Genomic DNA, 12,843 nt, shown 5'->3' on the forward strand with positions numbered 1-12,843 from the left:
GGGAAGGGAAATTTCGTCGTGAATAGGGACGAACGGATTTAAAGTTATTATCTGTCTGTTATTTGATAAATTCGTGGTGAATCTCGAGTTCGAACTTTTTTTTTTTTATCTTTCGTCTATTTTAAATTATTTCCATTCCTGTTGATCTTATACTCGTTAGGATGTATATCTTTCCACTTTTTCGACGGAATCTTTCTTTGATTACTATTAAGAGATTAATCGTTAAATAATCGGGGAATAATAGATGGCGCCATTTTTCTAAACAAGCATATTACAGGTATAACATTAGTTTCAAAAGAAGGTCGCGTTATAAAAATCTCGTTATGCAAGACTTGAATTACGACGTGACATTGTCGTGTGAGAAAAAAAAAAAGAATCTTTTTTAAATATAAATTTTATCTACCACGACGAAGAAACGAGATTAAAATTTCATTTAATTTCACGCAAAAATATCATATTGAAATTTATTAACATTGTACATCTATTATTGAAAGAGTTGTTAAAAAAAAAAAATTGAAAATTAAATATCGTGAATTGTGAGAGTTAACTGCTATTTGTACGTATCGTGTTGATATCGTTGATATCATTTATTCTGAACCTGTATCATTATCTAATCTATCCTCTTCATGCGTTCTTCAATTAGGATATGCGTGAAATTGAGGATGCGTTTAAATGGAAAGAACTACGTGAAGATTATAAACATCGATAAAACTTAGTGAAAGCATTAGCGATCTTGTTGATATTTCATGTGGATATCGATCAATCGAGCACACCCTCTTGCGTGCGTGCAAATCATAATCGCTTTAAATGATATGCATAAATACGGCGATATTAAAATACGTGCAAATAAAATTTGTAATTAAAATTTTCTTCTTTTTTTATTTTTAATATTTATTAGATCTTCGTTTCGATAAATCTGATTGATAAAATTCAAAATCTATCGTTCTCTACGATTTTTTTTTTATTAAACGAAAAATATACAGTAAAATTTATAACTTGTAATTTTAATCAAGTTATGTTAATTGAAATGTAAAAAGTTCTAAAAATCTTGAAAGATGGAAAGAGACAAATAAAAAAATAAACAAATAAAAATTTTTCTGAATATAAATGTCAAAGCTTTAAAAAAATATATATATAACTTTTTTTTTTTTACTTTAAATAATAATACTCTTCGTTTTAGAATTTTATTTTTACGTAGATATACCTAATATAAGTTAAGAATTGTTTGCTTCAATGGTCTCTTTTATTTGAGGCTATATTTTTCTAAACGTGGAATTACGGTTTTTCTATAAATATTCGGTAGACGTGGTAAAAAAAAGTAAATGGAGAAAAAGAGAGATAAAGTACGGACGTCTCTCACCACACGAACGATCAATTGATTTTTAACGTTGCACGATATTTTCTTCCTTTTTTTCCGTGCACGATACGGTACGATCTCTCTTTAACGGTTATTAAAAATTTCTAATCGTATTAAACAATATAAAAGATAACGATATCGAATTGATTTTCAATGATTTTTCCAACGTTAAACCGTATAGATCGTATTATCAATATTAATATTTGCTCGTGACATATCCCTTGCAATATAGAGAATTTAAGATGAACAGAAAAAAATTTTCATAATTTTAATAAATAATCATGATGACATATAACAGGTTTCCATTTAATACCGGAAAATTTCAAATGGAAATTTCAGAGTGAAAACGTGTGCGAGACGTGAAAATAAATATATTTATATTTGACGTGAAAAAACTTATAGAATTTCCTCGATAAAGATGATCAATTATTCTGAAATTGAATCGTTTCTGAATTATTTTTTAATAACTTTATTTAATTTCGTATCGCGAAAAATAATGAAGAGAATTCGAAACTCAACGGTCAACTTTTCTTATAGTGTGAGTACATTACACGCGTACCGTCTCTCTAGTTTCTGCACAGAAATCGTGCACATGACCCATTTCACCGCTCTGCTTTCCTTCTCCCTCTGTTTACTTTTCTCCCTCTCTTTTCAACTCTCTTCTCTTTCTTCTTCGTTCCACAACATCATCCCTCCTCCTCTTATTTTCTCCATTCTTACGATTCCTTATTCCCCCCCCCCCCCCCCCCCCCGAACCTCGCACTTTGCCAACGAACCCCTCCCCTTCCCCACCCCCCCCCCCGCCCCCCTCTCCCCCCCCTTCCCATTTTCCCAACACCTCTTCCCCTTCTCCCTCCCCCCCCCCCCTATTTTGCCCCATCTTACGAATCCCTAATCCCCCCCCCCTCCCCTCCTCCATCTTGCTCGAACCTTGCAATTTTCCCAAGAACTCGTTCCCTTCTCAATCCCCATCGACGCATCCTTCTCTCTGTATAAACAACTCACCCTCTACGGAATTCTAGCTCACACATATCCACTCTCTGCATTGTACGTAAGTACATATGTATCGTATATACGCTTCTATTATGTTTACGGAATCATATCATTGGACATCATTCCCCATAGGTATGCTTTATGTTCTATGCACATTGTTGTTTAAGTCAATCTCGAACGAATATGCGTAAACATTGTGTACATATAAACGAATGTTAACGTATTTTTGGAAAAAAGTAACTCTAATTTATTAAGATAACATTTAAACAAAATCGTCGAAAGATTTCGAAGTAATTTTCCCAAAGTGGACACAAAGAAATCTAAAAGTCTATCAGTTAACGTATTTTTGGAAAAGTAATTCTATTCTAATTTACTTTTGCTACCATTTAAATAATAAAATCATTGAAAGACCTCGAAGAAATTTTTCAAAGGTAAACACAGAGAAATCTAAAAGTCAGATGTTAATTTAATAGGAAAATGAATTTTCGAAGTAACGAAAAGTGTATGAAAAATGTATAAAAGAATATTAAAAATAGATATTATTCTTGAACATTTACATGTACATACGTAACCACATTTACCCAAGCGAATTTTCGCCAAAAATCTCTGTCTGCAAAGTTATCTAAACGGAACACGATGCGTAACAGCAGACACTTGATTTCATAACTGGAACACATAAATTCAACACGATATGAACAGCCGGGTGTATGTATGTGTATGTATGCATAGAAAAGAGTATATAATTTTATGCCTAAAAATGGCATAGCATGGTAGTAACGAGATCAAGCTCAACGTATGTTCATAAATTTAAATCGAATTCTAGTTCTTTTACAAATAGACACTATTATAACTCAAACATTTCTATGCCTTTTTTAGCACAATAGTTTTTTTTTGACCATATAATTGCATTGCTCACATTAAACTGTATTAATTCCTTTTCAACATTTCGTCTTCAAAGTGATAAAAATCGAAGCAAAGCAAAAAATGCAACGAGATCCAAAATAACCACAATTGTACCTTATAATATACATCTTTGAAATGGCGCGTTCACGTCAAATCGAACGGAATAAAAGAAACGAATATTCCTCTACCGTTCCATCATTTTACACAACCGCGTACATTTCCACGGCGAGTGTCGAGTGCGCACACTCACGCGCGCATATTCGGTTTCACGACCGTAGCGTAGGGACAGCTAATGGTCGCGCGGGGATCCGTTGGACTAAAGGAAGAGGAGAGAGGTGGTCGAGTAAACAAACGTTAGGAAAAGTTGACGCGTGGAAGGAGCGACTGGGCAACGTTGCACGGCCGCCTTTCGGGCGCCATTTCCTCCCATCGATCGGCATCCTTGCTCGTCGTAATCCTGGCGGAGGCTGCTGGCGCCAATCCGTGTTCTCCGTGGTGGTGCATGCCACGCTCAATCAGGAAGCGGCCGATCGTCCGGATAATCACGCAGTTAAAAGCTCCTCTTGTTTTCGCCCTTCGACTTCCGTGTACTCCCGACGGTCATCGTACCACCGTGTTTTTATTCGGTTGCTGGCCGGTGTTGCGAAAAGGAGGAGGAGGAGAGTCGTTATTCGTGCGGCAGGGGTGATTTAATGCCCGGCTCGGGGAGCCTTGATTACCTACCAAGCAAATGAAAGGTAATTTATTCGACGGTGTGAATATATTTTAATCACGGCGAATTGTTGTGACGTCCCGAATCGAACCGTGTGCAGTTATTTTCCTCCCGATGTTGTAAATTTCCAGTTGGGTGTAATAGCGGGTCCATTCGATTAAATCGAAATAAATGATTATGAACGGATTATATTCGATCGTGAATGAAAAAAATTCACGTGTAATTTAATTCATGTGATATTTGTTAACCTTCTCTTTTTTTTTTTTTTTTCTTTTATGTATTATGGTTCGTGCTTGTGTTATTGAGATTCTTTTAAGAAGAAGTTTTTTTAATTAACTTTGAGCAAACTCTTGAGTGTAATGACACAAATTAAACAGTTTACCCACTGATTGTTTTTGAAACGTTTAAGTTTGGTGGAACTTTTAATGGAAGTCGACTCATTTTAATCAATCTGGAGACGTATCGATATTGAAAGGAGAAGAAAAAAGAACGGATAGATAAAAAGAAGAAATTTAAGAGACGCAAGGTAAATCTCGTTTACGATTTACAAATTTGATCGATGATTGAACAGCTTTTAAGAAATTTTATTATCGGTTCGACTTCGCGACGTCGTTAAACGAGGATCTTCCTCGGTGCTCAAGTTTAAGGAGGAAGTGATTGCATGTAAACGAAGTAACTAGCCCAGGTAATTGAAATGGCTCGCAAAGTTTCTGAAATAGGAGGACGATGGCTCGCCATATGGTGTCCCGTGTGTATAGCTCGTTTATTTAACGATAAATCGAAGATAGCGATATTGATCTTGCTCGGAGTAAAGTGTTAACCGATAAAAAATTACTTGTATGTTGTGTAACGAGAGTTGGGCATTTACCTAATGAAATATCCTATGCAAATGTGACGTTACATCAACCTCTACCGAGAATCTTTGTCAATAATTATATTATATTTAATTACATACAATTATATATAATTATATTTTTACATGCGAACCAATAATTATTCTTAACTCGATAAACGAAAGTTTCTTTTTTAGACAGAGAAGAAAAAAACACTTGTGGAACTATTAACACCACTATTACTTTTCTCCTTTCTAACGATCGAAATTACCCATTTTCAACTGTATTTCTCGTCCCAGATACGAATAGAAAACCGGTTATATTTTCACCTTCAGTGAAAATCACGATCGAACGTTTTCCATCACACTCGAGGCGACGAGATAGTCGATTTTCTTCGAGAGTAAAATTTTCGAAAGTTAATACTATTAATCGATGTATTTTTCGCAAACACGGATGAGAGAATAAACGCAGTGTTCGTTAACGAGAAATAATTGGGGAGAACGACTCGTTAACGATATTAACCCGTTGAATGGAACTCTTTTCGTATTCGTTCTTTTTACTCGATCGACGAATAACGAGTGTACTCTCGAGACGAAACGACACTCGAAAAGCTTTCTCTTCCTCGACGTTTTCTTCTCTGGGCGCAAAATGCATCGTTACCAGGTCTTAAGCCCGCGTGGCCCGGAGTGTGTAAGCCGGAAAGACGAGGACGAGTCAAGGTCACGGTCTACTTTCCGCCCTTGGCTGCAATTCCAGAAGAGCGAGGGTCGGGCAAAAGCGAGGTCCGCCTTGCTTTCAAACTTTCGAATTCCTCTGTTGATGTTATAAACGATGATCAAAGCGGAAAGGAAATGTTATTAGAATGGGGATGCTGTATTCCAAGCTTTGTGACGCAATCTTGTTGCGTATGGTTGTTTTCAGCAAATGAATTCGATTTTTTTCTCCTTAATTTTTGATATGTATCAAATATATACGTTGAATTTATTAAATATAATACTCGAATTAGGTGTAACAATATCGTAATTCAATTAGTTGCTTTCTTAAGATCAAATTCACTTAGAAATTATGATCTACGAGTATTAGAGTTGTTTTGAGTTTTTACATAAGTACATATCGAATTCTACACTTCTACGTATCATCGTGCTTCGTCTAAAGTACATATTTAAATTTTAATAATTCATCAAGAAAAATACGTTGCGATTTCTTCATTCATTTTTTCCAACAATTTTCCAAGTATATTTACTAGAACTTACGCATTATTTCACCATATTTGTTCCTCAATAACTCAACACCTTAACAGTCACCAATCTGGATATATTCGTTCTTTTGTATCCACATAAAGGTACTCTTTATAACCGGAATTTCTTCGTCGCATTTCCTTCGAATTCACACGCGTTCAACTTCTCTTGTTAACCTCTACGAGTGGGCGGTGATAAGTCGATTCGCAAGATTCATAAGCGTCAAGAGGGTTGGGGTGTATATCTGAGCAAGGAAGGAACACGCAGCCACGGTCATAACAGCGGGAGCAAAGCGGGATATCGATTGTCGCAGCGGAGGGGCCGCGACCAGTCAGCTGACTCGGGTTGCCAGCTCACAGCTGATCCGACACGCGGCGCAACTACCGCCGCATTGCCGCCCTCCCCACTCCGACCCTCTACCCCCACTTCTCCTTTCCGCACCGAATCCCCACCCCGCGTTCACGACCCGCACTGGGTATATATACCCGTGTTTCTCAATTTTCTCTTCGCTCTGCGGACCACGTCGAGTGTGAACGCGATTCGACCTTACGAATCATGCGGATTTTCTCGCCTTTCGATCGAATAGAATAGAGATATTCGATCTACGAGATGAAATGATTATTTAGAAATTGGTTCGTAAGTAGTAGTTGGATTGAAATGACGGTTATCATTTGTGGCAGGTAATTGTTGACGAACGATTGAGGTACGATTAATGTTCTTAAGCATTATACGGTGTATGTGTATTCGCTATAGATGCACGCTTCGTAATAAAACCGATCACAGTGCGTTCGCGTGAAGACTGCTGTTCAAATAGACGCGTTATTAGATATAGGTACAGTGAAGTCGTAAATTGAACGATCGAGTGGCGGCATCAACTGTTATATTTGGCCTATATATTTAGTACTGTATATGTTTTAGAATTGCGCATAGAATAAGATATAAAATATAAATTATTATTTCAATAGATTAGAAAACAAGGAAAAGTAGAAATTTTTTTGAAAGTCTCGATTAGTTTAAACTCTACGGATCATCTCTATGAAAGTAATTATTATGACGAGTACTTGGAAAAGCATTGCAATTTAATTGCTGATTGATCGATGCTCTTTCTCTTCGCAATTTTTTTCCTCAATCTTTCTAATCTAGTTTAATAAATTATTAATTTTGTATTCAAAAGTTTTTTCTATTATTTAAATATTCTTCTTTAAAAGAATTTTCCCTTTTTGTGCGCGTTTATGTTATATTTAATTTTAATAAATTCGAACAAAAGTATATAAACTATACCAATTTATTTCTATTTAATTTTTCGTTCAAATTTTATTCTATTCATTTTCATAAAATGATTTAAATTGCTCGCTTTACTTTCGATTTCGTCGAATCGACAGTTATTTGCTCAAAGCTAACTGTGTAAATTCGCCTTACATTCGTTCCGAGAGTTACCCAATAAACCGTCGCCATTACGATTTTCATAACGTGAAAGGGTATTGTTACGTTTACTCGCGATAAATTCAAGCCCTGTGCAATCGATAAGCATATTTCTTCGCATGTTTCGTATTGTTACTTATCTGCGGTCTTTTTTTTTTTTCTTAATGTATATGTACGATACGAATCATAAATTGTTTTTAATTTTACCCATCTTTCACATCGTAACTGTACATGAAGAATACGTACATATTTATCTATAGAGGAATGTCCATCAATGCTATTTTAATTCGAGATTTAATTCGCGTCAAGTATAATTTTCTCACAACGTGATTCCATTTTTCTTTTTACCGTAATCTTTTGTAAGTAAATATGTGACATTTGGAAAATGTGAGATATAAACGGTAAATTACATACATATTATAATTTAATAAATACGTAACTTATATTAATAATATTATTTCTATTTTACTTCATAATTCAATCGAAATAAAATTCCAATTCTTTGGAAAGCTTAATCACTCTATATATATATATATACACACGAGGTCGAGGGGCAGTTATTCAGGGATCTAAGAAAAGAATCGTCCGTACGTCCTCTTGGATTTAATTATCGATAAAATGCTTTGCTTTCTTCGCGCAAATTACATACAATAGCGAGGATGTCAGCTCCGAGAATACATGCAAATTGGTGGCAGAGGATCCGCTCAACCGTGCTGATTATTATGCTCGACATCGAAGGGCCGCCATTATTTTGTCGTTTCCATGTCGTTCGTAGTCGTTGCGACGTTTATTCCTTAAGTTTCGCCGGTACAAATGCAAATAGATCTAAACGTCGTTTCTGTGTCTGTTTTGAGACGTGGAAATATTCTCATTCTCGAAGAAAAGTAGACCATCGTGGAATTTGCGATTTCCCTAGAGGTTCGAGAAAACCTGTGTAACAAACATTTCATCATTTTGAGGTTAGGATTATATTTTAAACTCGTTCGAAATTTCGAGATCCGTTAATCAGTTGAAACAAGTCAAATTCTTCTTATTTAAAAATCTAACGATTAAATTTCATGACAATTTCAATTATGTCAATTTGATTGACATTTTCTTTAATAAAAAGAAAAATTCGAATTAATACAATTCATTAATCGGATATCAAAAAATAAGAAGAAGGAAATAATCTAACTTAACCTAAAATTATATTCGAATGAATATTGGAGTAATAAATCAGATACGAAAAATCAGGGAAACACGAGAAATTACACGAGAAGAAAGAAATAATGAAAGAGCGTCGTATAGTCAAAAGAGTTTCAATCAGTTTCGGTTGACGCTTCGAATATCCAAGTTTCTGTTGCATTCTCCATTTTCGTATTTACCCATTATACCTCGTTGCTTCGCAGGCGTTTGCTGTTCCGCTGCAATAATGCATTCTATGCGTCTTTGTCACGTATCGTACATATTTATTCCTCATTCTTAATCCATCCTAACGCTTTCGTATTCTTCTTCATCCCTTAATATCAACTCTCGTTTGACAGAATTTTAAAAGAAGAACGTATCTGTGGAGCTAGTCTAATTGTCTAAAACTAGTCCAGAACAAATAATATAATATCTAATTCCATATTTTCGTAATTTCGATCGAACATAATTCATTATGTTATTATTCATTTCTTATTGCAGAAATAAATTATTATTGCAGAAATATTTTGAAAAAGAAGAATTTAGCTCTGTTCATATACATACATAAAAAAATAATCAAATAAAAGCTGATCCATCTTCATTTTGTTGTCAAATTGTTTTCATTACTTCAAATTTTTATTTTATTTTTAGTTAACCTCTTCTACTGTCTCCAATTACCCAATATTTAAACGTTTGTTTTATTTGCAATGACGAGAGTAATAACTAGAAACTTAGGACATAAATATAAATAAAATTAAAATCGAATCTGCTTTCCTCCACGTTTCGAAACACGTGTGTATATCAAAAGTGTTATCAACAAGAAACGATCCTAACGCCACAAAGGGCACAAATGCTGAAATATCAGCCATAAATTTATCCTTGTCCCCCCAATCTATCATCCAACTGCCGATTGCACCTCTGCAATGAAAATTTCCTCCCCAAAGAGGAATCCTTCTCGTTGGTGGGATTGAAAAGGAATAAAAAGGGGCGTGCATCTTCGCCATCATTCCATCATCGTCCTCCTCCTTCCTTGTCACCCTTCCCCGGATTCTTTCACCCCGCAATATCGCAATATCTTCCGCGCCCTTTCACTCCCGCGTCTAATCGAGACAAACCCTTACATAAGCACACACGTCGCACCCTTATCGAACTCGCACATCCATGCTAACCCAGATCTAACCCAGACCTCATTTTATAACTTGATCCAAACGCGACCCAGATTTTGTTTAGATTCAATCCTTACCTAATCCCTCGATTTTATCTTATCAAGTTCACGCCCACACGCCGTGGGATGTCTATAGGATGTAAGCACTTAGGATCCATATTTGTCAGTATTTCCGCATCATGTGAGCCGTGACCTCCAAGAGCTCTTACAGTTACTGGTTTCTTCTACGATTGTTATTTTTATTTTTTATGTATGTTTATTTATAAACACTGACCGTCTTTAAGTATTTTTGATTGGTCAATTAATCCATTTGTTGCATTCCAAGTGAATAGAATTTCATCGTTATATATCTCTTGTTTTCTTAAGAGATTATTTTATTATTTTTTTTTTTTTCTTTTTTGGTTAAATTGAAGATTTTTTTTTTTTATGATTTAAGGGAAGATTTAATTATCTAATTCGAAAGAAAAGATTTTCGCTTGGAAGAAAAATATTTAGAGTAATTTTTGTGGTGATTTGAAGCTATGTAAAATTTATAAAAAAAATGATGTATCGTTTACGAAGGATGTTAAGATGATTTAAAATAAATGTTTATATCAGATGTCGTTTGAAGGTCATTGTTATAAATGATTAACATCTTGTCGTCACTTTTCCAAAAATAAGTAGCTTCGTTTAAAAAAACGACTTTGAAACTTCGAAGGACGAAGTGTTGGAAAATATTCCAATAATCGTGATTTTTTTCCTTTTTCTTTCGAAACAAATCATTTTTTCCTCTCGACAAATTATGCGAAACATTGGCATTAATCTTTTCGGAAACTTTTTAGAAATAAAAAATATTATTGATTTCAAATATTTAAATTTTGTAATTGTAACATGTAGAGATCATTCGTATTTGAATTTCATTTAAAAATAAACATTGCAAAAGTAAAAAGGATATATTGTGAAATACGTGACATAAAATGAAATTCTAGAAAAACAAGGTTTCTGTTTATAGAACACATTACATTGTCCAGGAATATTTATTTAAACGACGTGGAAAATGAAATTAATGCAAATACAGATTTTTAAGAAAATATTGTCAATCGTTAATATATAAATTTGTGTCAATGTAATAAATTCAAAATTTATAAGTATAAAAAATAAGCGTAAATATAATGGCATAAACAGAAATAATTTGCTGCGTAAAGGAAAAAAAAAAAATATCGACGTAAATCAATAAATAATTTACTTGATATTCTATGTAATAGTTTAAATAACCCTATATATACGATATTATAACCCCGAATGATCCAACGAGATCAAATTTTAAGCAGATAACTCTAAGCGTTCTAATTCATCTTAGGTTTCCTCAATGAAGTTCAAATCAAATTCAAATAAATAAATATTCAAGGACAACAAGATTCATCGATAGAAGGGAAACGAACATTTCTATCAAAACCATCTTGTTGCGATCAAATCGCTATCACCGATTGTTTAAAGACGCGCATAAAAGGAGACCATTATTTCCTTCGTTTCCTCCTCGTTTCTTCTTTGTCCGTCGTTTCCGGGTGACGAGGCTTGCACGGTTGGACGGTTTCCCCCACCCCTCGCCATGGCGCCTAGTATCGTCGCGCGACGCAGTAGAGGGAAGGGATCGGGAAATGCAAGAAGTTGGCCGGTTCAGTCGCGTTCGAGCTCTCGATCGTATCGGATTGATTTGAATTCTTGAGTTTACGTACGAGTCGGTTATCGAATGGAACACCAGTGAATGTACACGGTACGAAATTTCTCGTTTATCTTCTTCCTGATTATTTATTATCATTGTTATATTCGTAATAGTTGAAATAACTTTGATATTCGAATGATTGAATATATTTCATAGAAATTTTGCCATGTCATGGTGAAAAAATGGCAGTAATTAAAGAGGGATGGTTACGGAGAATGAAGAAATATTGTCTGAATGGAATTGGTTAATTTATTTTTTTTTTTTTCATAAGAAATATCTATAGGTTGTGGCTTTTGTCTCTTCGAAAAGATTTGATTTAAGGAATTTGTAAAGGTTTTTGTAAAGGAACGCAACAGAGTAATTTATTGAATTTCTTTGGAAATGAATTTTACATTTTTATTTTTCACTTCGTTTTATTTTAAACATAATTTTCCAACCACGAATTCAACAACTTAAACTTTTAATATTCTTTTATTAATTCGTGGATTGTTAATTTATATATAATCTTTTTTTTCTTAATTTTTGATATTTTCTTCAATTTGATTTTCAAACGTGAAAGGAGGAATCATGTCTCCCACTCTTTAACCTTCTCTGTTCATTCACTCAGTTTGGTCTCGGTCAGTCACTGGACGTTCATTCAATTGGTTCGCCGCGTTTTTTCCTTGAACCTAATCCAAATGGACTGGATCCATTCGGTTACTCGAGTAACATTTTTGATCATCATTAGATATTAAAAACATTAATAAATGAAGAGTGTTCATCGTTTAAAAAAACGATCGATGTAATAACAATTTATTGAATAAAGAATTCAAAGCAAAGTGTTATATTTAAGAAAACTGTGAGTGAGGTTAAATTTAATTAGGATAATTTTTTATACTTTTAAATATTAAAACACGTTACGAAAATTCAAATTTTATAAATAAATACTTTAAGTAACGCGACATTGAGAATTATTCGATTTATCTATCAATTAATATAATTCTCAAAATTTAAATAAAATTAACGATTAAAAATTATGCAATATCGATATCATTGTACCTTCATAGAAGGTTAAGTTCCAACGAGATTAGACCATTTAGATATTGTTTATAATTAATCGTCGACCGAGTTTGTGACTGAGATCGATGTCAAGAGTAGAATAGGTTAGGAATTGGCGATGGCTATCCGGAAGATTAAGAATTGGCGTAGTTGACCATTCTAAATGGTTCCTACGGACAAGTTGTTGGTCGAGTTCCCGATTAATTGCGGATTTGGTTGAAATTGGAGTTTAAATGACGTCCCAGGACATTTGAAGTCCCCGGAAAAGTTTGAAGAGTATAGTGATATCGATCGAGTAATTTTTTTTTTTTTTTTT

General features: G+C 34.3%; 1 protein-coding gene across 5 annotated transcripts in view; it reads left to right on the top strand.

Moving 5' to 3' along the window:
- The window catches only part of LOC102676779 (MOB kinase activator-like 2), a 61,335-nt gene that overhangs the window by 21,932 nt on the left and 26,560 nt on the right, over positions 1–12,843 (top strand). The window contains exon 1 of one of the 5 annotated variants that reach the window (XM_031510541.1): positions 11,402–11,540. The exons of the other annotated variants lie outside the window; for them this stretch is intronic. The gene's annotated coding sequence lies outside the window, so the exon portion shown is untranslated. Of the gene's footprint in view, positions 1–11,401; positions 11,541–12,843 lie in introns of those variants that run through there. 5 annotated transcript variants of the gene reach the window in all.

The sequence above is a fragment of the Apis dorsata genome, unplaced genomic scaffold, assembly GCF_000469605.1.
Source record: "Apis dorsata unplaced genomic scaffold, Apis dorsata 1.3 scaffold_236, whole genome shotgun sequence".
NCBI classification, from domain to species: domain Eukaryota; kingdom Metazoa; phylum Arthropoda; class Insecta; order Hymenoptera; family Apidae; genus Apis; species Apis dorsata.